Consider the following 24,669-nt stretch of genomic DNA (forward strand, 5'->3'; position numbering starts at 1 on the left):
TTCTCCCATACATATCTCAATATGAATTTTGTAGTATTTATGACTGAATTTAACTGAATTTAACTAGTACGATATTTCCAATAGTGTGTTAAGGTTTTTTTCAGAGAAAGAAAAAAGGCAAATGACCTTTTCAAATCCTATAAAAAGACAGTTTCATAGTCTCAGATTTATTTTTACAGACCTGTACAAGGGCAGTACATAGTACCAAACATTATTTCTTAGATCCAAAACAAAATTAATCATTAGTGACAAGTTCTTTTCAATGCAATTCTAAACTGAGAAGTGGTGATGAGAAATACGTGTTTGGTCTTTTATTTTTATTCCCCAACATGTCCTATATTACTTGTATATGGCATACATGGAACTAAGGAAAACCTTGTGAAAATCCTCTATTTACTCTCAACACCTGACACCTCCCTGTTGTACAGTTGGATTTGAAAATCTGAGGGAGAAGAAAAGTTCAGTAGAATCCAAATATTTATGCACTCGTAGTCAGAAGCCTAGCAGTAGAGGGGAGGCTCCTGAAGGAAAGTTACTGGGTATACTAGAAAAGATCATCTATTTATGGCTTTCATTTCATACCGTCATATAACACCTATGCTGTGAAAGAAATGTGACTCCCTCAGACACTGCCCTACCCTTCCAGTTCCCTGAGCAGAAAATTCCATTCTCATGTGACTGCCCCACTTAAATAGGAAGGCATTTAACCACCTGCCACTGTCTCATCCATGAACCTGACATCTGCCTGTTTCCTACACAGCTTTCATGGGCCTGGAGTCACTGCTTATCTTTTCCAAGCATGAGACAGGCTCTATGCCTGGGAACGTGGCCATACTCAGATTCTACATGAACACCTTTTTAAAAAATTCATTAATTATTAGTTTATAGAATAACAGATTCCTCATGGTAATAAATAAAACAATCCTAAATAACAAACCTAATTAACAGCTAATAGTCCGACTTTTTAAAGAAGAAATTCAAGGATAGGGTTCACTGTATGAAAGAAAGCATGAAACTTTATTTGGCACTAACAGGGCAAGAATGTAAAGCTTATGGTACATGTGTTAGGCACAGGTATCTTTTGGAAAGTCACCCTAGAAACTGTGTTCAATTACTACCAAGTCAGTTGTTATGCCTGTCAACATGCATGGACATATTTTGTCTAAGAAATGCCCCACACTTCACTGAATGTAAGATCTTTCCTTGAACACTTCCAATCAGAAGGAATCCAAGTCTTTTTAAGAGGTGCTTTCAAACCAAAATGGTAAATATTTAAGCTTGGCCTGAATTTAGCAGACAGAGACGTTTAATAACTATATCCGATCTTCGTTACATAGTGACTTTTATTAAACACATAATACCTTTTCTTGATGCTATTAAGCTTTGATGTACCACTGGGAAATCTTTCTATGTCAGCATTTTATAAAGTGGCTTTTTTTAAAAAAAAGTTGTGTAGGGAAATGTAAATTACCTGTAAGAAAAATACTTGTCTCAAAAGGGGTATACTATATGTCAGATTGGTTTCTTCCTAGGAAGATTTTTCTCACTTTCTCTCTCAGTTTCCAAAGTATATGATTTAATGATATCCGTTGTACCAAATCTTTCCCCCACCCTCAGGCCTATCTCTCCCAGAATTCTGTGTATGATACAGGCAGATATGATTGTAAACAAATCTGATTACTTTCTTCTAAGTGCCAAATCTAGACCTGACTTTTCATAGAGACATTTAAAAATAAAAAGTAGACATGGTTAAGCCTTAATTTTTTCCCTATGGTTTTTTTTAACATAATGTGAAGAAATGGCTTGACTATTAGATGATACCAAACAAAGGACAAGGGGAAAGATTTTGGGGTTGTAAAGGACTCTTAGTTTCCTGCCCTTTTAGAAGCAGTTCTGTTTTCAAAGCATTTGATGGCAGCAATAGAACCTTTTCCAAGGCGAAAAAAAAAAAAAGTGATTTTCAAGCCATACAGAACATGTCTTCTTTGATTCCCTAGCTGTGAGACTTGACAGTCTGTGCCTTCCCCTTAAATAGGAAGTATTGGCTTCATCACCAATCACAGCAGCCCATGTCTCCTGTAGATGTCAGTACAAGTAAAAGTGTGTTACATGCTCTGTTATCTGTGACTTGTCTTCAAAAAAGGGAAGTGTGCTTGGAAAGCTGTCTAATTTAGGCCCATGTGTCTTGCTGCGCTAAACAAAAACATATTCAGAAGTTGGCCTGTGTGAAACCAACAGCTTCTATGTTAAGTCTGGTTCCCTGTTCCCTGGAATTTTCTAAAGCTTTGGGGGTGACCTAAAAGCCTCTTTCTCTTCCACAGCTTTGTTGCCTTTCAACCAATTTCATGGCTTTGTACTCTCTTTAGAGAGCTCTATACTAGCCCTTATAGAATCCCAGTTGTGGAGAAGGTGAGGGGAAGCGAGGAGGAAAGAGAAGGTAATACAGAAATACACCTGGCTGGTTAAGCAAAAGGAGTATATGCCAGTCCAGGATGACCAGCATACCAATTAATTAAGATTGAATGTGCTCCAATAAGGTCTAAAAAAGGTCCTCTTTTCCAGGTAGTATTATGGCTAACATATTTTCTTTTAAGGCTATCTTTCACACTGGTAGAAATTCTTTCCTTTAGAATGCTCTGAGTTGTGTATTTTCTATGTCAACAATTTTCTTTTCTAGGGTATGTGGTCCTGGGTTTTCTTTTCTTTTAAAGGGTCAAGGATGGTAGGTGGTATTCTCTCCCATTAATATGTCTCTAAGGCTGATGGGTCCTGAGTTCCTTCTTTGCCTCTCTGTAGGTTGAAACATCATTGGACACCCCCCTCCCCGCACCAGTCAGATGAGACTGTGTACACCAAAGTCACTAGGTGATCATTGTTGGTTACACCACTTCACATAAAGTATTCCCATGTCTCCACCTCACATTTGCAGACAGGGTTGTTTCTGTATTTTTTGAGTGCCAATAGGAATACAGAGCATGTATCCTAGTTTTGAAACAGAGCATGTCCTGTATTCTAGTTAATAGTGCCTCAGGCTTAGGAACAGGTAACAAATTCAGTCTTTTTGGAATGTAACTCATAGTAAGAGTATTTGTATATATGTATGTGTTTACTGTAACTTCAGTAGCATCTGGCCAGATAGGCCATTTGGGCATTCAGATGAAAAGAATTTATCTAAGAATAAAAAACTGGTTTAGTGCTAGACCTCTAACTTTGATATTGTCCAGCTAAGTGCCATGGTAACTTTAGGACATGTTGAGCCAGGGATAGAAACCAAAGTGATGGTGAAGTAATTGTCCTTTTTACTGGGGTGTATCAGGCAGCTTTAGAAGTAGTATTCAAATATATGATCTTTGTTACCTATAGTGTGACAGTGTTAGCAATATGCCTGCATGAACGTCATGCAACTGATGTATAAATCAGAATCTAGGCTGTGTAGGTTCTTTGAGAGCCTGACTTTTCATTGGCCTCAGGTTTATAGAATAACTGTCATGGCAGCTCAAGTATGAACTTTCCAAGGTACAACCATGTATATGATCAACTTTCAACTTCCTGTAGTGTGTTATCTTGAACCTGTAAGACCAGTGGGGTATGGGTGTGTGACCCCCGTCAGAACGTTCACTGTCATTTGTTTAATCGAGTGCCAAATTGCTCACTGGCTCCCTTCTGCATTTGTGTTCCAATCTGAAGATGGTTGATACAGTTTTGTTGGTCTAGAATTTAAAACCTTCAGTCTTTTATGTGTGTGAGGTTATTGTGTAATAGCTACAAATTAAAGGAAATGTGGCATACCTTCAAAAAAAAGGTACCCTGATCTAGCCTTAATGGATGAACCACCTTATAAAGACAGAATCTGCAGGTAGGTTAAATGTTGATGTTAAAATAAGACAAAACAAGTATCAGAGAAGATGCTTGGTTCTGGACGGCCATGGAGTTCAGAGTCTATCTGGCACTGATAAGCTGGGAGGGTAAGACTGACACCTACTTAACTCACAAAAGCATACTGTCTGACTGAACACCAGTTTGTTCACTCACATTGGGGGAAAGATCTATCCAGGGATCAGGCTCTTCATCCCCCTCCAGGGCCCCTTCTCTTTTCTCCACCTCCCATCCACAAGAATCTTCACACATGGAGCCTCATGAACTCAGGAATTATTTCCTCCAGGCCACAAAAGAGGCCAGTGATCTCTCCTTGCCCCCAAAGCAGAGCCTCCCTCTCTGGGAACTACATGCCCAGGGCCTCCAGTGGGTAGAACACAGAGAGATCTGGGTTCTAGTCCTGGCTTTGCCATTTACTAGCTGTGTGGCCTTGAACAAGTTACTACCCTTCTCTGAGCCTCAGAGGCCTCATCTGGAAAATGGAGGTAATAATTATACCTTCCACACAGGATGATTGTGCAGTTTAACTGAGCTAACATGTAAAGTACTACGTGGTTAAGTGCCTGGCAAATTTTCAAAAATCAATCAGAATACATTAGTCAGGCTCCTACTTTCAGCCCTGTTGCTACTAATTAAACTAACCAATTCTTTTTTTTTTAGCTCTTTATTGGAATATAGTTGCCTCACACTTTTGTGACAGTTTTTGCTGTACAACAAAGTGAATGAGCTCTATTTATACATATATCGCCATATTCTCTCCTTCCCGCGACTCCTTCCCACCTTCCCCATCCCAGCCCTCTAAGTCATCACCCATCATTGAGTTGATCTCCCTGTGTTATGCAGCAGCTTCCCACTAGCTATCTATTTTACATTTGGTAGTGTATATATGTCAATGCTACTGTCTCATGTTGTCCCAGCTTCCCCTTTGCCCCCCACCCTGTGTCCTCAAGTCTGTTCTCTACATCTGCATCTTTATTCTTGCCCTGTCACTGGGTTCATCCGTACCATTTTTTTTTTTTTTTTAGATTCCATATATATGAGTTAGCATACGGTATTTGTTTTTCTCTTTCTGGCTTATTTCACTCTGTATGACAGACTCTAGGTCCGTCCACCTCACTACAAATAACTCAATTTCATTCCTTTTTATGGCTAATATTCCATTGTATATATGTGCCACATCTTCTTTATGCATTCATCTGTTCATGGGCATTTAGGTTGCTTCCATGTCCTGGCTATTGTAAATAGTGATGCAGTGAACATTGTGGTACATGTTTCTTTTTGGATTATGGTTTTCTCAGGGTATATGCCTAGTAGTGGGATTGCTGGGTCATATGGTAGTTCTATTTTTAGTTTTTGTTTTTGTTTTTGTTTTTTTAGTTTGTTATGGAAGCTCCATACTGTTTTCCATAGTGGCTGTACCAGCTTACATTCCCACCAACAATGCAGGAGAGTTCCCTTCTCTCCACACCCTCTCCAGCATTTATTGTTTCTAGATTTTTTATGATGGCCATTCTGACTGGTGTGAGGTGATACCTTATTGTGGCTTTGACATGCATTCCTCTAAAGATTAGTGATGTTGAGCATCTTTTCATGTGTTTGTTAGCCATCTGTATGTCTTCTTTGGAGAAATGTCTATTTAGGTCTTCCACCCATTTTTGGAATGAGTCAGTTGCTTTATTGGCAAATATTTTCTCCTATTCTGAGGGCTGTCTTCTTGTCTTGTTTATGGTTTCTTACCACTGGACCACCAGGGAACTCCCTTAAACTAACCAATTCTTACTCTTAGGCTTCCTTTTTCTTCAACGCCATTCAGATTCCTACCTACTCTTGACACATTGTTTTTAGACAGTCAAGTTACAATACAATAAGGTTACAATACAATTTCTGTCAGTCCATTTAGATTACTATAAATACCAGACACTGGGTGGCTTATAAACAACAAACATTTATTTCTCATGGTCTGGAGGCTGGGAAGTCCAAGATCATGCTGCTGGCAGATTTGTTGTCTGATGAGAGCCTACTTTCTAGACAGCTATCTTTTCACTGTATCTTCACATGGAGGGGAGCGGAGAGAGAAGCATGCTCTCTCATGACTCTTAAAATGGCACTGATCCCATTCATGAGGGTTCAACTTTCTTCAGCTCATCTAATCCAAATCACCTCCAAAGGCTCCATCTCCTATTATCATCATATTGGGGGAGGGAAAATTTTAACATGAATTTCGGTGGGACACAAACATTCAAGTTCATAACAGTGGATTAGGCTATGGCTCTCTTTTATAATTAACCAAGAATCATTTGTTCATTATGGAATGTTTTTAAAATATAGAGAACCAGAAAAAGGCTTCATAATTCCTCTGTGCAGAGATAAATTTACATGCATGCATATAGAATAAAAATCAGATCATACTATACACTCCTATATGTTTGTTGCTTACATATTTTAAACACCTTTCCACCTCTCTCTCTATATATATATGTGTGTGCGTGTGTGTGTGTGTGTGTGTGTGTAGATAGATTTCATTTTTAATGATCACATTGTATCTCACTATATGAGCTATAGTTTATTCAACCAACTCCCTATTGTTTGGTCAGGCTACAGCTTTCTTCTACATCAAATTTCAATCTTGTCCTTTATGGACTATACCCTATTTCCCTCTACTGGAATTCAGCAATCTCCTTTCTGATATAAGATACCCTCTTCTCTGAGGTGACCTGTTCAGATGGATAGTTTCATCTATCTGGGAGGATTTTTTACCAACAGATTCTCTAAGGCTAATTTGATTTCCAAGCTCTCAGGATACTTTACTATATATGGAACATAAGCTTGAACTTGGAATTTATCCACTCTATAGTCTCATGGTAACCTACTGTGTTAGTTGCAGCCGAAGACATGGCAAGCTTGGTCCCCTTAAATCAACTATTTCCACAGCCTCCTGTCACCTGGTAAAGGTCGTTTCACAGGGGCAAAGGTATCAATGGAAGACCCTGAATGAGAAATCACTTCTGGATGAGTTTCAGCCCCCCTACTTACTATGTTTTCTTATTCGTAAAATAGGAATAATCTCTATCCTGATAGTCTCACACTGTGATTGTGGAAAGCAAGGGAAGTTGTAGCTGCAAAAGCACTTTGTAAATTTGGAGGTGCTTTTCATATATAAATTGGTAAATCCTGTCAAATTGAACCACATAGAAGCTATCATATAGAAGGAAGGACCTAAATAATCAAGAATTGACAATGTCAGTTCTTTAAGGGGAAAATGTCACTTGGGTATATGTGAGTCACAGCACATTTGAAAGGCTCCCTCATTTCTCTAGGCCTCTGTTGCCTTATGTTTAAAACAGGTGACTTGAACTAGATGATTCCTAGGGAAAGATATTAAATACCTATTGAGTGACTCATCTGTGCCAGGCCTTGATCTGGGAGCTTTAAATGTATTTCATGTGGCTTAAATAGCTGAAATCCTGGGTAAGATACCAAGATAGTATGCAGGCTATTTGGAACCCAAGGCTGCCTTAAAATACTGTTTCTCTTCAGAATTTTGTACGACAAAATCCAGTTTATTGGACTTCTGGTCCATACAAGATGTTGTAGACTCATTTCTTACTGCTCCTTCCAACTAAGTACAACTTATAAACCCTGTAAATAACCCAAGAGGCAACCGAAGGAGGACTCTGAAAGGTGGTAAGAGAACTGATTTGGGACTCAGGATTAGAGTAACAACCCAAAAGAAGAAGGCAGTCCAGCTTGGGTATTTCCTGACCTCCAACTTAACAACAGAGGGCAGCCCAGAGAGGCTCATTTCTCCCCCAGATTGAACAGTAGTCCCCTCTGACAAGAGGTGAGCCTGGCAGCATCAGCAAAGGGGATTGATAAAGACCCTATCCCCCACTAATAATAATAAACTAACTGAAGGGCTCTCATCCCTGCCCTTTCCCACCCAGAGACACTGCAGTAGCCAGGAGGCATCAACAAGAGATGCCCTGCCACAACAAGTGCTCATCTCAGGAAGCTCTCTCCATTTCCACAGGCAGGGAGGACCCTGTAAAAATAAAGGACCAGCCAGGGAAGCCTCTTTGTTCTTGCAGAGCTGAGATTTTCATCCCCAGTGAGAGACACTGAGCAACAGGCCTGGGGAAAGCCCTTCCATCTTCTGAGGTAGCACAAGCAGAAACCAGTGGGATCCCTAGTGATGCGAGATAAATCAAGCAGAAAACTAGCACCACAAAGGCTCTAAAACTTTAAACTTCCATTTGAACCAGAGCTGACAGAAGCAGGCCAGAATCTGCATGCTAAAACTAAGATGACTGCCTACTAAAAAAGAAGATTTAAATAGGACCCAGAGTCTCCTTACATACTAAACTAAAATGTCCAGGACACAATAGACAGTCACCCATCATACCAAGAGCCAAGAAAATTGCAATTTGAATAAGAAAACACAAACAGCTGACATCAACACTGAGAGGAATCAGATTATCTGAAAAGGATTTTGAAACTCATAAATACTATTAAAAAGACAAATAAATTATTTTAAAACAAATGAAAAATAGAAAATCACATCAAAGAAATAGAAGTTATTTTAAAAAAGAACCAAATTATACAACTAAAAAATACAACAACATATTTTTAAAAAAGGAAAGAAAGAAAGAACGAAAGAAAAACACCTCACTGGATGGTATCCTAGTAGAATGAAGGTAACAGAGGATAAAATCTATGAACTTAAGGACAGGTTAATAGAATTTACCCAATCTGAAAAACATATAAAATTGACTTTTAAAATAAATAAATAAACAGAGCCTTGGGGACCTGTGTAACATTTTTTTAAGCCAACTTTCATATCTTTGGAATTGGAGAAGGAAAGTACAAAGACAACAGGGTTGGAAGAGTATGTGAAGCAATAACGACTTGAAAACTTACCAAATTTGGTGCAAACCTACAGATTTCAACTGAGCAAACCCCAGACAGAATAAACCCAAAGAAATCCATGCCAGGAAATATCATAATTAAACTTCTAAAAACTGAAGACAAAAATTATTGAGCACAGCCAGAGTGAAATGACACATTATTGAAAGGGTTTTTATAGGGAGCTACCAATTCAAGTGAGAGTGCATTTTTCATATGAAACTGTGGAAGCCAAAAAGAGTTGGATATTTTTTTCAACTGCTGGGGAAAAAAAAAAAAACTATCAACTGCAAGTTCTGTACTCATTGAAACTATCCTTCAGGAATGCATAGGAAAAAGACATCCTCTGATGAAGACAAACTGAAAGAATTTGTTGCTTGCAGACCTTCTCTTAAATACTGGCTAAATCAAGTTCTTCAATGGAAAGGAAAAATGAACAACATGCAAGAATAGATGAGTAATTTAAGCTGAGCGATGGGAACTCTAAGAAAGAATGAAAAAGAAATGCTAGAAATGAAGTACAATGTAATAGAAATGAAGAATGCCTTTGACTGGCTCATCAATAGATTGGACACAGCCAAGAAAAGAATCAGTGACTTGAAGAAACATCAATATAATCCTCCAAAAACTGAAATCCAAAGATATTTTAAAACTGGAAATTACATAACAGAATAACCAAGAACCATGAAGCAATTACATAAGTTATAACATGGATGTAAGGGGAATACTCGAAGGAGAAGAGAAAGAAGAAAGAAAGAAAGAGAGAAAGAAAGAAAGAAAGATAGAAAGGAAGAGAAGGAAGAGGGAGGAAGAGGAAGAGAGAGAGGAAGGAAGGAAGGGAGGAACAAGCAATATTTGAAGCAATAATGACTAAGAATTTCTGAAAATTAATGATAGACACCAAACTACAGATCCAGGAAGTTCATAGAATATCAAGAAGAATAAATACCAGAAAAATTTACACACATATGTAAATAAAACTTTAAATGCAGAAGATCAAAGACAAAGAGAAAATCTTGACAGGAGCCACAGAGGGGAAAATGCTGTAATAAAGCAAGGATAAGAGTTACATCAAACTTCTCTTCAAACCATTCAAGCACAGAGAGAGTATTTAAAGCATTAAAAGAAGAAAATGACCAATCTAAAATTATGTACCAGGGACTTCCTAGGTGGTGCAGTGGTTAAGAATCTGCCTGCCAATGCAAGGGACAGGGGTTCGATCCCTGCTCCAGCAAGATCCCACATGCCTTGGAGCAACTAAGCCTGTGTGCCACAACTATTGAGCCCATGTGCCACAATTACTGAAGCCCAAACACCTAGAGCCCATGCTCTGCAACAAGAGAAGCCACCAAAATGAGGAGCCTGTGCACCGCAAGAAGAGTAGCCCCCCACTCGCCACAACTAGAGACAGCCCATGTGCAGCAATGAAGACTCAACGCAGCCAATAGATAAATAAATAAATAAATAAATTTATTAATAAAATTCTGTACCAGTGAAATTATTCTTCAAATGTGAAGGGGATAAAAGCTTAAAGCAAGAGGGTAGACTAGGAAGATCCAAATCCTCATTCCCCCATAGAAACATTTTTTAAAACAACTAGAGACTAAATAAAATGACTTTATAAGACTTCTAGAAATCAGACAAATATCTATAGCGTCCAAGCAAATGCCCAATCAAGAAAAAGCCCGATTCAAAAATCTAGAAAATTTTGTGATGTTTTTACTCATCCTTGACCCACTTCCTCTCTGGCATGGTGTGATGGAGGGAAGCAGTGGCCCAGTGCCCAGTTACTTCTTCAAACCAAAGAAAGCAGAGTGGAAATAATTTGTAATGTTGTAACCTTCCTGGGGGCTGCTGGAAGGATTGGTCTCCATGTTGTTTAAAATGGACCTCAGATCTCAGAATAGGAAAAGCCATGTGAAACAGTGAGCACAGCTCATGAAAGTTGCAGAAGGACTACAGAGCTGCAGGCAATGGAGGCAAGAAAATATGGGTAGAGGAATACAGTATAAAAGCAAAGACTTTGACGCAGCCATTTGTTATCACAAGACCTGCCCTACAAGAAATACTAGAGTCCTTCAAGTTGAAGTAAAAGACAAATGCCTAAAAAATAACTGGAAATCTATGTCAGTGGGTACACACTGTATAAAGATATAACTTGTGACATCAGTAACATAAACTAAGGGAGGCAGACCTGCAAAGGGTAGTTTCTGCATGCAATTGAAGTTAAGCTGGTATCAATTTTAAATTGATTATTATAACTTTAAGATGTTTTATGTAATCCCCATGGTAACCACAAAGAAACTATCTATACAAGATATACAAAAGGCAATGAGAAGGGAATTAAAATGTGTCACAACAAAAAAAGTAAACTGAACACAAAGGAAGGCAATAATGGAGAAAATGAGGTTCAACAAAGATATAAGATAGAAAACAAATAACAAAATTGCAATACTAAGCTTTTCACCAACAGTAATTACTTTAAATGTAAATGAATTAAACTCCCAAATAAAGAAATATGTTGACAAAATAGATTTAAAAAAAAAAACAGAATCTAACTGTATGCTATCAACAAGGAACCCAACTTAGATCCAAGGGCATGAATAGATTGAAAAAAGTTGGAAAAGGGTATTCCATGTAAACAGTAACCAAAAGAGAGGAACAGTGGCTATACTAATACCAGACAAAACAGACTTAAAGTGAAAACTGTTACAAAAGGCAAAGAAGGACATTATATAATAACAAAAGGGTCACTTCACCAGAAAGATATAACAACCCAAAGCTAACAGAAATAAGAAAATAATAAAGACTGAAGCTTCAATAAGTAAAATAAAAAATACAAAAACAATAAGGGAAATCAAAAACAAGAGTTGGCTCTTTGAAAGATCAACAAAATTCACACAACTTTAGTTAGATTTACTAAGGAAAAAAAGAGAGAAGGCTCAAATATCAGAAATTTGAAACAAAAGAGTGGACATTACTACTAATTTTGTAGAATTACTACCAATTTTATAGAATTTTCTATATATTTTTATATCTAGAATTTAATAGAATTACTACTAATTTTATAAATTTTCTATACACTTCTATATTCTAATTATAGAATTTTACAGAAATGGATTATAATAGAGTATGCCAAAAACTTGGATAACATAGATGAAACAAACAAGGTCCTAGAGACATACAACCTACCAAGAATGAATCTTGAAGAAATAAAAGTTGGAATAGACCCATAACTACTAAGGATATTGAATCAGTAATCAAAAACCTCCCAACAAAGAAAACCCAGTACCAAATGGCATCACTGGTGCATTCTAACATTTAAAGAGGAATTAATTCAATTCTTCTTAAACTATTCTGAAAACTTGAAGAGAAGGGAACACTTACTACCTCATTCTCTGAGGCCAGCATTACCCTGATACCAAAGCCAGACAAAGACACTAAAAGAAAAGAAAAGTAGACCAATATTCTTTTTTGAATATTGAAGTAAATGTCCACAACAAAATACTAGCAAACAGAATTCAACAGCACATTAAAAGGATTATACACCATGGCCAAGTGGGATACTTTCCTGGAATACAAGAATGCTTTAACATACTAAAATCAATCAATGTAATATGCCACATTAATGTTAAGTCCATGTGCCCAATGCACAGTGAGGCCAAACAATACTGAAACATCAGAGTTTGGAGCAGAGAAAGGTTTACTGCAGGGCCATGCAAGGAGATGGATAGGTCATAGCTTTAACTCCCAAAGGCTTTCAGCAAAACCCTTTTAAAGGCAAGGTGAGGGAGGGGTGTAGTTGTTGCATACTTCTTGTAGGATCCTTTGTGCTTGCAGCTGTCCATGTAGGTCAGGTCACGGTCAGGTCACAATGTTCCTGTAAACCTCCAACAAGACAAATGTTATTCTCTGTTCGGGTCAGGTCACTGTCAGGCTATTTTGTATTTCAAGCTATAGGCAACATTCTTTTACAAAAGGTGCAGAGACAGCATGACTAAGCACAGGCAACAGAGTAGAAAGGGTAAAGTAAGGTTAAAGTAAAAAGAACGGATTTAATGTGGAGTCAGATTTGTTCTTCCCTATTACATTAATAGAATGAAGGGGAAAAATCACATGATCATTTCAAGTCATAAAGAAAAACATTTGAAAAAATTTCAACACTATTTCATGATTTTAAGAAAACCAAAAACATCTCAATAAACTGGGAATAGAAGGAAACTATCTAAACACAATAAAGGCCATATATGAGAAATCCAGAGCTAACATCATACTCAATGGTGAAAACTTTTTCTCTAAAGTCAGAAACAAGACAATAGTGCCTGCTTATACCATTTCTACTCAGCATTGTACTGGAAGTTTTAGCCAGAGCATTGGCAAGAAAAAAATATATAAGGGATCCAAGTTGGAAAGGAAGAGGCAAAATAATCTACTATCTATGTTTGAAGACATATAGATATAAAATAAATGAAATATACAATATAGTGTTAGAACTGATAAGTGAAACCAGAAAGATTGCAGGATACAAAATCAATATGCAAAAGATCAGTTGGATTTCTATATGCTAACAATGAACAATTTGAAAAGGAAATTAAGAAATCAATTCTGTTTACAAAAACATGCATAATAATAAAATACCTAGGAGTAAATTTAACAAAGGGGGGTAAAAGAAATGTACGCTGAAACTACAAAAGGATGCTGAAAGAAGTGAGACAAATGAAAAGACATTCATATTGATAGATTGGGAGACAATTTGGTTAAATGTCAATACCACCGAAAATAAAAAACAGTTTCAATACAAGCCCTATCAAAATTTGAGGCATTTTTTGGCAGAAAGAGAAAATTCCATCCAAAAATTCATATGGAATTTTAAGTATCCCCACAGAGACAAAAAAATCTTGAGAAAGAAAAACAAAGCTGGAGACCTCACACTTCCTGATTTCGTAACTTAAAGAAAGCTACAGCAATCAAAACAATGTGGCACTTGTATAAAGATAGGCAAATACACTAATGGAATAGAGTGTCAAGAAATAAACTCTCATATATATGATCAAATGATTCTCAATAGCAGTGCTAAGATCATTCAACAGAGAAAGGATGATCTTTTCAACAGGTGGTACTGGTAAAATGATGTCCATGTACCAAAGAATTGACTTGGAAATTAAAGGGGAAAAGTTTCTTGATATTTGATTTAGCATTTGCTTCTTGTACATGTCATCAAAGGCAGAGACAAAAGGAAAAATATACAAATTGGATTTCACCAAAATTAAAAACTTTTATCAAAAAACATTACTGAGAGAATGGAAAGGCAAAACATGGAATGAGAGAAAATATTTGTAAATCATATACCTAATAAGAGATTCGTGCTGAAAATATATAAAGAAATCCTACAACTCAACAAAAACAATAAAATGAATGTAATTGAAAATGGGCAAAGGACATGAACAGACATGACTCTAAAGAAGATATACAAATGGCAATAAGTACATGAAAAGGTGTTCAATGTCACTAATCATCAGGGCAATACAAATAAAAATCACAGTGAGATATTACTTCACACCTGTCAAAACCACTATTAACAAAAAGACAAGAGATAACGCTGGCAAGGATGTGGAGAAAGGGAATCCTGATGCACAGATGGTGGGAATGTAAATTAGTAGAGCCACTACGAAAACAGTATGGTTACTCAAAAGATTAAAAGTAGAACTACCATATGATCCAGTAATTTCACTTTTAAGTGTGTATCCAAAGGAAATTAAATCATTGTCTCAAAGAGATAACTGCACTCCCATGTTCATAGCAGCATTATTCACAATAGCCAAGACATGGAGAAAACCTAAGTATCCACTGGCAGATACATGGATAAAGAAAACATTTTAGATAAAGATACAGATATAAACTATTTCGCAGCCATTAAAAAGAAAGAAATGCTGCCAATTGTGACAACATGGATGGACCTTGAGGGCATTATGCTAAGTGAAATAAGACAGACAAAGACAGATACTGAAAGATCTCTCTTAAATGTGGAATCTTAAAACATCAAACTCATTGAAACAGTTGAATGATGGTTTTTGGGGCTTGACGGATGGGAGAAATTGGGAGATACTGGTCAAAGTTTACAAACTTTCAATTACAAGATGAATAAGTTTTGAGGAATCTAAGGTACAGCATGGTAAATACAGTTCACAATACTATATTCTATACGTGAAAGTTTCTATGAGAACAGAGTTTTAATGTTCTCACCATAACGACAAAATGATAATTATGTGAGGTGAAAGATGTTTGAAATAACCTTATTTTGGTAGATATTCTATAATATATATGTGTATCAAATCATCACATTGTATACTTTAACTTAATGTTGTATGTCAATTATATTATAATAAAGCTAGAAAAATAAATACAAGAATGGAAATTAAACAAGATATACTCTCAAATCACAACAGAATTACACTAGAAATTGATAATCAAAATCTAGCTGGTAAAGCCCAGTATACTAAGAGATTAAACAACATACTTCTAAATAACACATGGGTCAAGGAAGAAGCCTCAAGATAAATTTTTAAATGTTTCTAACTAAGTGAAAATTAAAATACAACTTATCAAAATTCATGGGATGCAGTGAAAGTAATGCATTGAGAGAAACTTATAGCATTGAGTTAGAAAAGGAGAAAGATCTAAAATAAATGATTCCACATTAGGAAACTAGGAAAAAAGAGCAAATTACACCAAAAAGAGGAGAAGAAAAAAAATTAGAGCAGTCATTGAGGAAAATCAAAAAAATCAAGTAAGACAGAAATTCAATAAAGAAAATCAACAAAACCAAAAGCTGGATCTTTGCAAAGATGACTAAAATTGCTAAGCCTTTAGCCAAGTTAACTATGCGAAGGAGAGAGAAGACACAAATTATTAACTGAGCAATAAAAGTATAGTAAGAGAATATTATGAACAACTCTATGCCACAAATTTGATAGATGAAATAGACCAATTCCTTGAAAGACAAAATCAACAAAAATTCACACAAGAAGAAACAGATAATCTGAATTGGCCTATTTCTATTAAAGAATTGAATCAAGAAATAATAATGAAACAGAATAGAGAGCCCAGAAATAAACCCACACATATATGCTTAATTAACCTACAACAAAGGAGGCAATAGGGAAAAGACAGTCTCTTCAATAAATGGTATTGAAAAACTTAGGCAGCTACCATGCAAAAAAATGAAACAAGACCACTTCATCACACTATATACAGAAATAAACTAAAAATGGATTAAAGACTTAAATGTAAAACCTGAAACCATAAAACTCCTACAAGAAAACATAGGCAGTATGCTCTCTGATATTGGTTATAGCAATATTTTTTTGGACTTTTCTTCTCAGGCAAGGGCAACAAAAAAAAAGTAAACAAATGACAGTACAAACTAAAACACTTTTGCACAGTGAAGAAAACTGTCAGCAAAACAAAAAGGCAACTACTGAATGGGAGAAGATATTTGCAAACAATATATCCAATAAGGGGTTGATATCCAAGATATACAAAAAATTCAATATCAAAATGCCAACAACCCTATTAAAAATGGGCAGTGGTGTTGAATAGATTTTTTTTTCCCAAGGAAGACATACAGATAGACAACAGACACATGAAAATGTACTGAGCATCACTAATCATCAGGGAAATGCAAATCAAAACCACAAGAAAATACCACCTCACACCTGTCAGAAGGGCTATTATCAAAAAGACAAGGAACAAGTGTTGGTGAGCATGTAGAGAAAAGGGAACCCTCATACTTTACTGGTGGGAATGTAAATTGGTACAGCCACCATGAAAAACAGCATGGAGATTCCTCAGAAAACTAAAAATAGAACTACCATCTAATCCACAATTCTACTTTTGAGTACTTATCCAAAGAAATAAAAAAAAAAACACTAATTCAAATAGATACATGTATCCCTATATTCATTGCAATACTATTTACAACAGCCAAGATATGGAAGCCAGCTAAGTGTCTATCAATGGATGAATAGATAAAGAAGAGGTGGTATGTATAAATAACAGAATATTACTCATCAATAAAAAAGAGTGAAATATTGCCATCTGCAACAATATGGATGGAGTGAAATGAGTCACAGAAAGATGAATATTATATGATTTCACTTTTATGTTTTGGAATCTATAAAACAAAACAATGAACAAACAAACAAAATAAAACAGAAACAGACTCATAAGTACCAAGAACAAATTGGTGGTTGCCAGAGGGGAGGGGCGTTGGGGGATGGGTGAATAGATGAAGGGGATTAAGAAGTACCAAGTGCCAGCTATAAAATAAATAAGTCATGGGGATGTAAAGTACAGTATAGGGGGCAAAGTTAATAATATTGTAATAACTCTGTCTGGTGACAGATAGTAACTACACCTATCATGGTGATTGTTTCATAATGTATAAAAATACGGAATCACTATGTTGTATACCTGAAACTCACATAATATTGGATGTCAATTATAATTTCTAAAAAAAAACCTTCCAAAACAGAAATCACTAGTCTCAGATGGGTTCACTGGTGGATTCTACCAAACACTTAAGGCAAAAAATTATACCAATTATCTACAATTTCTTCCAGAAATTGAAGCAGAGGGAATACTTCTTACCTCACTCTATGAGGCCAGCATTATCCTACTACCAAAACCAGATAAAGACTTTACAAGAAAACTGCAGACCAATATCTATCATGAACATAGATGCAAAACCCTCAACAAAATGTTAGCAAATAAAATCAAACAATGTATAGAAAGAATAATACAACATGAACAAGTGTAATGACCACAAGGTTGATTCAATATTTGAAAATCAATTAATGTAATCCATCATAGCAACACACTGAAAAGAAAAATCACAATCATATCAATAGATGCAGAAAAAGCATTTGTAATATCAAACACTCATTTATGGTAAAAACTCATTAAAATAGGAGTACAGAAGAACTTCCTCAAATTGATAAACAATATCTAGGAAAAACCTGCAGCTAAGATCATACCTAATGATAAGAACCTCAAAGCGTTCCCATGAAGATTTGCAAGAAGGCAAGGATATCTCTTCTCACCATTCCTTTTCTACATCATACTGAAAGTCCTAGCTAATGTAATAAGACAAGAAAAGAAGATAAAAGGTATAAAGATTTGGAAGGGAGATATAAAACTCACTTTGTACTAGATGACATTATTTCATGTAGAAAATCCAAAAGAATGGACAGAACAACTCCTGGAACTAATAAGCAATTATAGCAAGCTTGCAGGACACAAGGTTAAAATACAAAAGCCAATCATTTTCCTATATACCAGCAATGAATAAGAAGAATTTTGAAACCCAAAACACAATACCATCAACATTATCACCCCCAAAATGAAATAAATAGGGATAGACAACAAAATATGTACAACATCTACATGAGGAAAACTACAAAACTCTGATGAATGAAATCAAAGAAGAATGAAATAAATGGAGAGATAATGCTTGTTAATGGATAGAAGACAGAATATTGTCAAGGTGTCAGTTCTTTCCAACTTGATCTATAGATCCAATGAAATCTAAATCAAAATCTCAGGAAGTTATTTTGTGAATATCAACAAACTGATTATAAAGTTATTATAAAGTTCATATAGAGGGGCAAAAGACCCATAATAAGCAACATAATACTGAAGGAGAAGAACAATGGAGGGCTGACACTACTCAACTTCAAGACTTACTATAGGTCACCAAGATGGCAGAGGAGTAGGACGATGTGGAGTTCATCTCTCTCCACAAAAGCATCAAGAATACATCTACATGGCTAGTGGGCAGCAACTGCATAACACAGGGAGATCAACTCAATGATTGGTGATGACCTAGAGGGGTGGGATAGGAGGGGTGGGATAGGAAGGGTGCGAGGGAGTTTCATGAGGGAGGGGATATGGGGATATATGTATAAATACAGCTGATTCACTTTGTTGTACAGCAGAAACTAGCACAACAGTGTAAAGCAATTATACTCCAATAAAGATCTGGGAAAATAAGAAATAAAGAATACATCTGTAGATGGAACAATTCTCACAGAACATCAGCTGAACACTAGCAGAAAACCCTGGACACCTGAAAGGACAAGAAAGATCCCTGCATAACTGGGTAGGATGAAAGAAAGAAGGTAAAAAGAAGAGAAGAAGTGGGATGGGATCTGTGCCCCTGGTGGGGGAGCTGAAGCAGATCAGAGGAGAGGCTCCCACATCTGGGGAAGCCCCCTCACTGACAGGGAATTCAGTTGGGACAGAAAGGTAGGATCTGAGGCTGTTGGAGGAGGGTGAAATGGCCAGTTTGTGGCAGACAGTACAGTGAGACCTACACAGATGGTCCACACCACAGCCCTGTGCATCCCAGCCTGGGACGTGTGTTCACTGGTGCACAGAGGGGCTAAGAGGTGGAATGTGGGGACTGGAGAGCAAACCTGGTGGGAGGACTGCCGTTGGCTATATGGAGATAGCCTGAGAGGATGGGAGGGAGGAAATTCATAACCAGGAATGCTAGAGGAAACTCAGACTGCCATAGAAGCAAGGCACTACTGTTGAGTGACGCATAGGGATGGAGCCGCCATTGCAGCCTCTCTCTCCATGTTCCTACCCCCTCCCCCGGCAGGCATTAAGAAAAACCACCTAGAGGGCTGACCTTCTCGTGCTGGCTGCCAGGCACTAGGGCCAGATTTATTGCACCCATGGCCTCTAGCTTTCCCGCACACCTGTCACTGCCAGGGCCCCCATGACCCAGGCTGTCATGCCACCTCTGTGCCCTGTCCTCACCAGGGTATACCTGAGTGCTCCAGAGCAGCCTCAGGAGCAGACTCCTGTGGTGGCCTACACACGGTGGGGATAAAACCAAAGCTGAGCCCCAGGGGCAGGGCAACTAAGGAAAAGGAACAAAATTCTTCCCATACAGCTGCACAAGGTGCAGATTAAATCCCCCACAATCAGCTTGGTAAACCCTGCATCTATGGAATGGATGAGCATTCCCACAAGTGAAACCCATCTAGCTCTAGCAGCTGTGGAATCTGGGGACTAGTACTCACAGGAGCTGAGCAGCTCAGAGTCTGAGCTGCCCCCACAGTGCCCACAGTGGGACCAGAGACCTACCTAGAGGTTTTGGAGGGCCTCTTGGGGAGGTGGAGGTTGAGTGTGACTCATGGTGGGGGCAAGGATACTGATAGCTGAGACTCCAGGGAAATATAATTATTAACATTTTTTATGTTCTGTTCTGTTGTATTTTTATCTGTTTTTATTTTTATTTTCATTTAGTTTTTTTCTTTAAATTTTTAAATATTTTTATATTTATATTTCTACATTAACTTTTATGCTGTTTTTTCCTTGTTATTTCTTTTTTCTTTCCTTTCTTCTATTTTGTTTTTATCTTTTCTTCATTTGTTCTATTCGTTCTTATCTTTTTCATATTTTTTAAACATTTTTATGTGTTTCTTGTTTGCTTTGCTTTTTCCTTCAGTTTGTATTCTGCTTTTGTTCTGTTTTTTTTATTTTTTGTTTTCATCAGTTTTGTTTTTAATTGTCTGATTTCATTTTGTGGTTCATTTGTTTGTCTGGTTGTTCTCTTGTTTATTGTTTTCCCTGTTTTTGTTTTTGTTTTGTTTTTGTATATGTGTGTGTTTGTTTTTTTCTTTTTGTTTGGTTCTGCTTTTACCATCTGTCTGGGGTTTTATCTGTTCATTTGTTTGTTTATTTGTTCTTAATTGTTGTTGTTGCTGTTTGCTGGGTTTTGTCTTTGCTATTTGTCTTGGGGGTTTTTGTTTGTTTTCATTTGTTTTCTTACTGCCCTTTATTTATTTTATTATTTTTGGCTGCACTGGGTCTTCGTTGCTGCATGCAGGCTTTCTCTCTAGTTGTGGTGAGTGTGGGCTACTCTTCAATGTGGTGCATGGACTTCTCAGTGTGGTGGCTTCTCTTGTTGCACAGCATGGGCTTCAGTAGTTGCAGCATGCGGGCTCTAGGGGGCATGGGCTTCACTAGTTGTGGCACGCGGGCTTAGCTGCTCTGCGGCAACTGGGATCTTCCTGGACCAGGAAGTGAACCTGTGTCCCCTGCATTGGCAGATGGATTCTTAACCACTGCACCACCAGGGAAGTCCCACTGCCCTTTATTTTTTACTTTCCTTTTTTTCCCCTTTTATTGCCAAGCCATGTGGCTTGTGGGGTCTTGGTTCCCAGGCCGGGGGTTGGGCCTGAGCTACAGGGGTGGTAGTGCTGAGACCAGGATACAGGAATGCCAGAGAATTCCCAGTCCCAGGGAATATTAAATGCTGAGAGCTCTCCCAAAAGTCTCCATCTCAACTCCAAGACCCAACTCCACCCAACTGCTTGCAGCCTCCAATGCTGAATTCCCCATGCCAAACAAAAAGCAAGACAAGAACACAAACCTATCCATCATCAGACAGGCTGCCTAAAGTCATACTAAGCCTATATACACCCCAAAACACACCACCTGACATGTCCCTGCCCATCAGAGGGACAAGAGTCAGCTCCACTCACCAGAATGCAGGCAGGTCCCTCCCACCAGGAAACTTACACAAGCCACTGGATCAACCTCACCTACTTGGAGCAGACACCAGGAGCAAGAAGAACTAAAACCCTGCAGGCTGCAGAAAGGAGACCTCAAACACAGTAAGTCAGACAAAATGAGAAATATATTGCAGACAAAGGAGGAAGATAAAAACCCACAAGATCAAATAAATGAAGAGGAAATATGCAAACTACCTGAAAAAGAATTCATAGCAATGGTAGTAGAGATGATCCAAAATTTTGGAAATAGAATGGAGAAAATACAAGAAACATTTAACAAGGAACTAGAAGAACTAAAGAACAAACAATGATGAACAATGCAATAACTGAAATAAAAAGTACATTAGAAGGAATCAGTAGCAGAATAACTGAGGCAGAAGAATGGATAAGTGAAGTGAAAGAATGGTGTAAATAACTGCCATGGAGAAGAATAAAGAAAAAAGAATGAAAAGAATTGAGGACAGTTTCAGAGACCTCTGGGACAACATTAAATGCACCAACATTCAAATGATAGGAGCCCCAGAAGAAGAAGAGAAAGAGAAAGGGTTTGAGGAAATATTTGAAGAGATTATAGTCAAAAACTACCCTAATAAGGTAAAGGAAATAGTCAATCAAGTTCAGGAAGTGCAGAGTTCCATGCAGGATAAACCCAAGGAGAAACACACTGAGACACATGTTAATCAAACTAACAAAAATTAAATACAAACAAAAAATATTAAAAGCAGCAAGGGAAAAGCAACAAATAGCATACAAAGGAATCCCCACAAGGTTAAAAGCTGATCTTTCAGCAGAAACTATGCAGGCTAGAAGGGAGTGGCAGGATATATTTAAAGTGATGCAAGGCAAAAACCTACAACCAAGATTACGCTACCCAGGAAGGGTCTCATTCAGATTTGACAGAGAAATTAAAAGCTTTGCAGACAAGCAAAAACTAAGAGAATTCAGCACCACCAGAACACCTTTACAACAAATGCTAAAAGACCTTCTTTAGGCAGGAAACACAAGAGAAGAAAAAGACCTATGAAAACAAATGCAAAACAATTAAGAAAATGGTAATAGGAACATACATATTGGTAACTATCTTAAACGTGAATGGAATAACTGCTCCAATGAAAAGATACAGACTAGCTGAATGGATACAAAAACAAGACACATATATATGTTGTCTGTAAGAGACCCACTTCACACCTAGGGACACATACAGACTGAAAGTGAGGGAATGGAAAAAGATATCCCATGCAAATGGAAATCAAAAGAAAGCTGAAATAGCAATACTCATACCAGAAAAAATAGAATTTAAAATAAAGACTGTCACAAGACACAAGGAGGGACATTAGATAATGATGAAGGGATCAACCCAAGAACATAAAACAATTATAAATATTTATGCAGCCAACATTGAAGCACCTCAATACATAAGGCAAAAGCTAACAGTCATAAAAGGGGAAGTTGACAGTAATGCAATAATAGTGGGGGACTTTAACACTCCACTTACACCAATGGATTGATCATCCAGACAAAAATTAGTAAGGAAACACAAGCCTTAAATGACACATTAGACCAGACAAACTTGATTGATATTTATAGGACATTCTTCCAAAAGTAGCACTTTCTTCTCAGGTGCACACAGAATATTCTCCAGGAGAGATCATACCTTGCAGAGGAAGAAACACTCCCAAGCTCATTCTACAAGGCTACCATCACCCTGATACCAAAACTGGACAAAGATAGCACACAAGAAAGAAAATTACAGGCCAATATCACTGATGAACATAGATGCAAAAACCCTCAACAAAATACTATCAAACAGAATCCAACAGCACAACGAAAGGATCATACAACATGGTCAAGTGGGATTTATCCCAGGGATGAAATAATTCTTCAATATACGTAAATCAATCAATGTGATACACCATATTAACAAACTGAAGGATAAAACCATATGATAATCACAATAGACACAGAAAAAGCTTTTGACAAAATTCAACACCCACTTATGATAAAAACTCCAGAAAGTGGGCATAGAGGTAACCTACCTCAAAATAATAAAGGCCATATATGACAAACCTACAGAAAACATGGTGAGAAACTGAAAGCATATCCTCTAAAATCAGGAACAAAACAAAGGTGCCCACTCTTGCCACTATTATTCAACATAGTATTGGAAGTCCTAGCCATGGCAATCAGAGAAGAAAAAGAAATAAAAGGAATACAAATTGGGAAAGAAGAAGTAAAACTGTCACTTTGCAGATGACATGATACTGTACACAGAAAATCCTATAAATGCCACCAGAAAACTACTAGAGGTAATCAATGAATTTAGTAAAGTTGCAGGATACAAAATTAATACACAGAAATCTCTTGCATTCATATGCACTAACAATGAGAGGTCAGAAAGAGAAATTAAGGAAAGAATCCTATTTACCATGGCAACAAAAAGAATAAAATACCTAGGAATAAACCTACCTAAGGAGGCAAAAGACCTGTCCTCAGAAAACTATAAGATACTGATGAAAGAAATCAAATATGATACAAACAGATGGAGAGATATACCATGTTCTTGGATAGGAAGAATCAATATTTTGAAAATGACTATAGTACCCAAAGCAATCTACAGATTCAATGCAATCCCTATCAAATTACCAATGGTATTTTTCACAGAATGAGAACAAAGAACTTTACAATTTGTATGGTAACACAAAATACCCCGAATAACGAAAGCAATCTTGAGAAAGAAAAATGGAGCTGGAGGAATCAGGCTCCCTGACTTCAGACTATACTACAAAGCTACAGTAATCAAAACACTATGGTACTGGCACAAAAACAGAAATATAGATCAATGGAACAGGATAGAAATCCCAGAGATAAACCCATGCACCTATGGTCACCTAATCTATTACAAAGGAGGCCAGAATAAACAATGGAGCAAAGATAACCTCTTCAATAAGTAGTGCTGGGATAACTGGACAGCTACATGTAAAAGAATGAAATTAGAACACTCTGTAACACCACACACAAAAATAAACTCAAAATGGCTTAAAGATCTAAATGTAAGGCTAGACACTAAAACTCTTAGAGGAAAACACAGGCAGGACACTCTTTGACATAAATCGCAGAAAGATCTTTTTTTGTCCCACCTCCTAGAGTAATGAGAATAAAAACAAAAATAAACAAATGAGATCTAATTAAACTTAAAAGCTTTTGCACAGTAAAGGAAAGCATAAACAAGTCAACAAGTTGAAAAGTAAACCCTCACAATGGGAGAAAATATTTGCCAATGAATCAATGGATAAAGGATTAATTT

General features: G+C 37.1%; 1 long non-coding RNA gene across 1 annotated transcript in view; it reads right to left on the bottom strand.

Annotated features, from left to right (window-relative positions):
* Window positions 1-5,842: 5,842 nt before the first annotated feature.
* Window positions 5,843-24,669, bottom strand: part of LOC130841974 (uncharacterized) — a 47,175-nt gene continuing 28,348 nt past the window's right edge. The window contains exon 3 of the long non-coding RNA XR_009050317.1: window positions 5,843-6,054. This is a non-coding gene — a long non-coding RNA (uncharacterized LOC130841974). The remainder of the gene's footprint in view (window positions 6,055-24,669) is intronic.

This window comes from Hippopotamus amphibius, chromosome X (genome assembly GCF_030028045.1).
Source record: "Hippopotamus amphibius kiboko isolate mHipAmp2 chromosome X, mHipAmp2.hap2, whole genome shotgun sequence".
Taxonomy (NCBI): Eukaryota; Metazoa; Chordata; class Mammalia; order Artiodactyla; family Hippopotamidae; genus Hippopotamus; species Hippopotamus amphibius.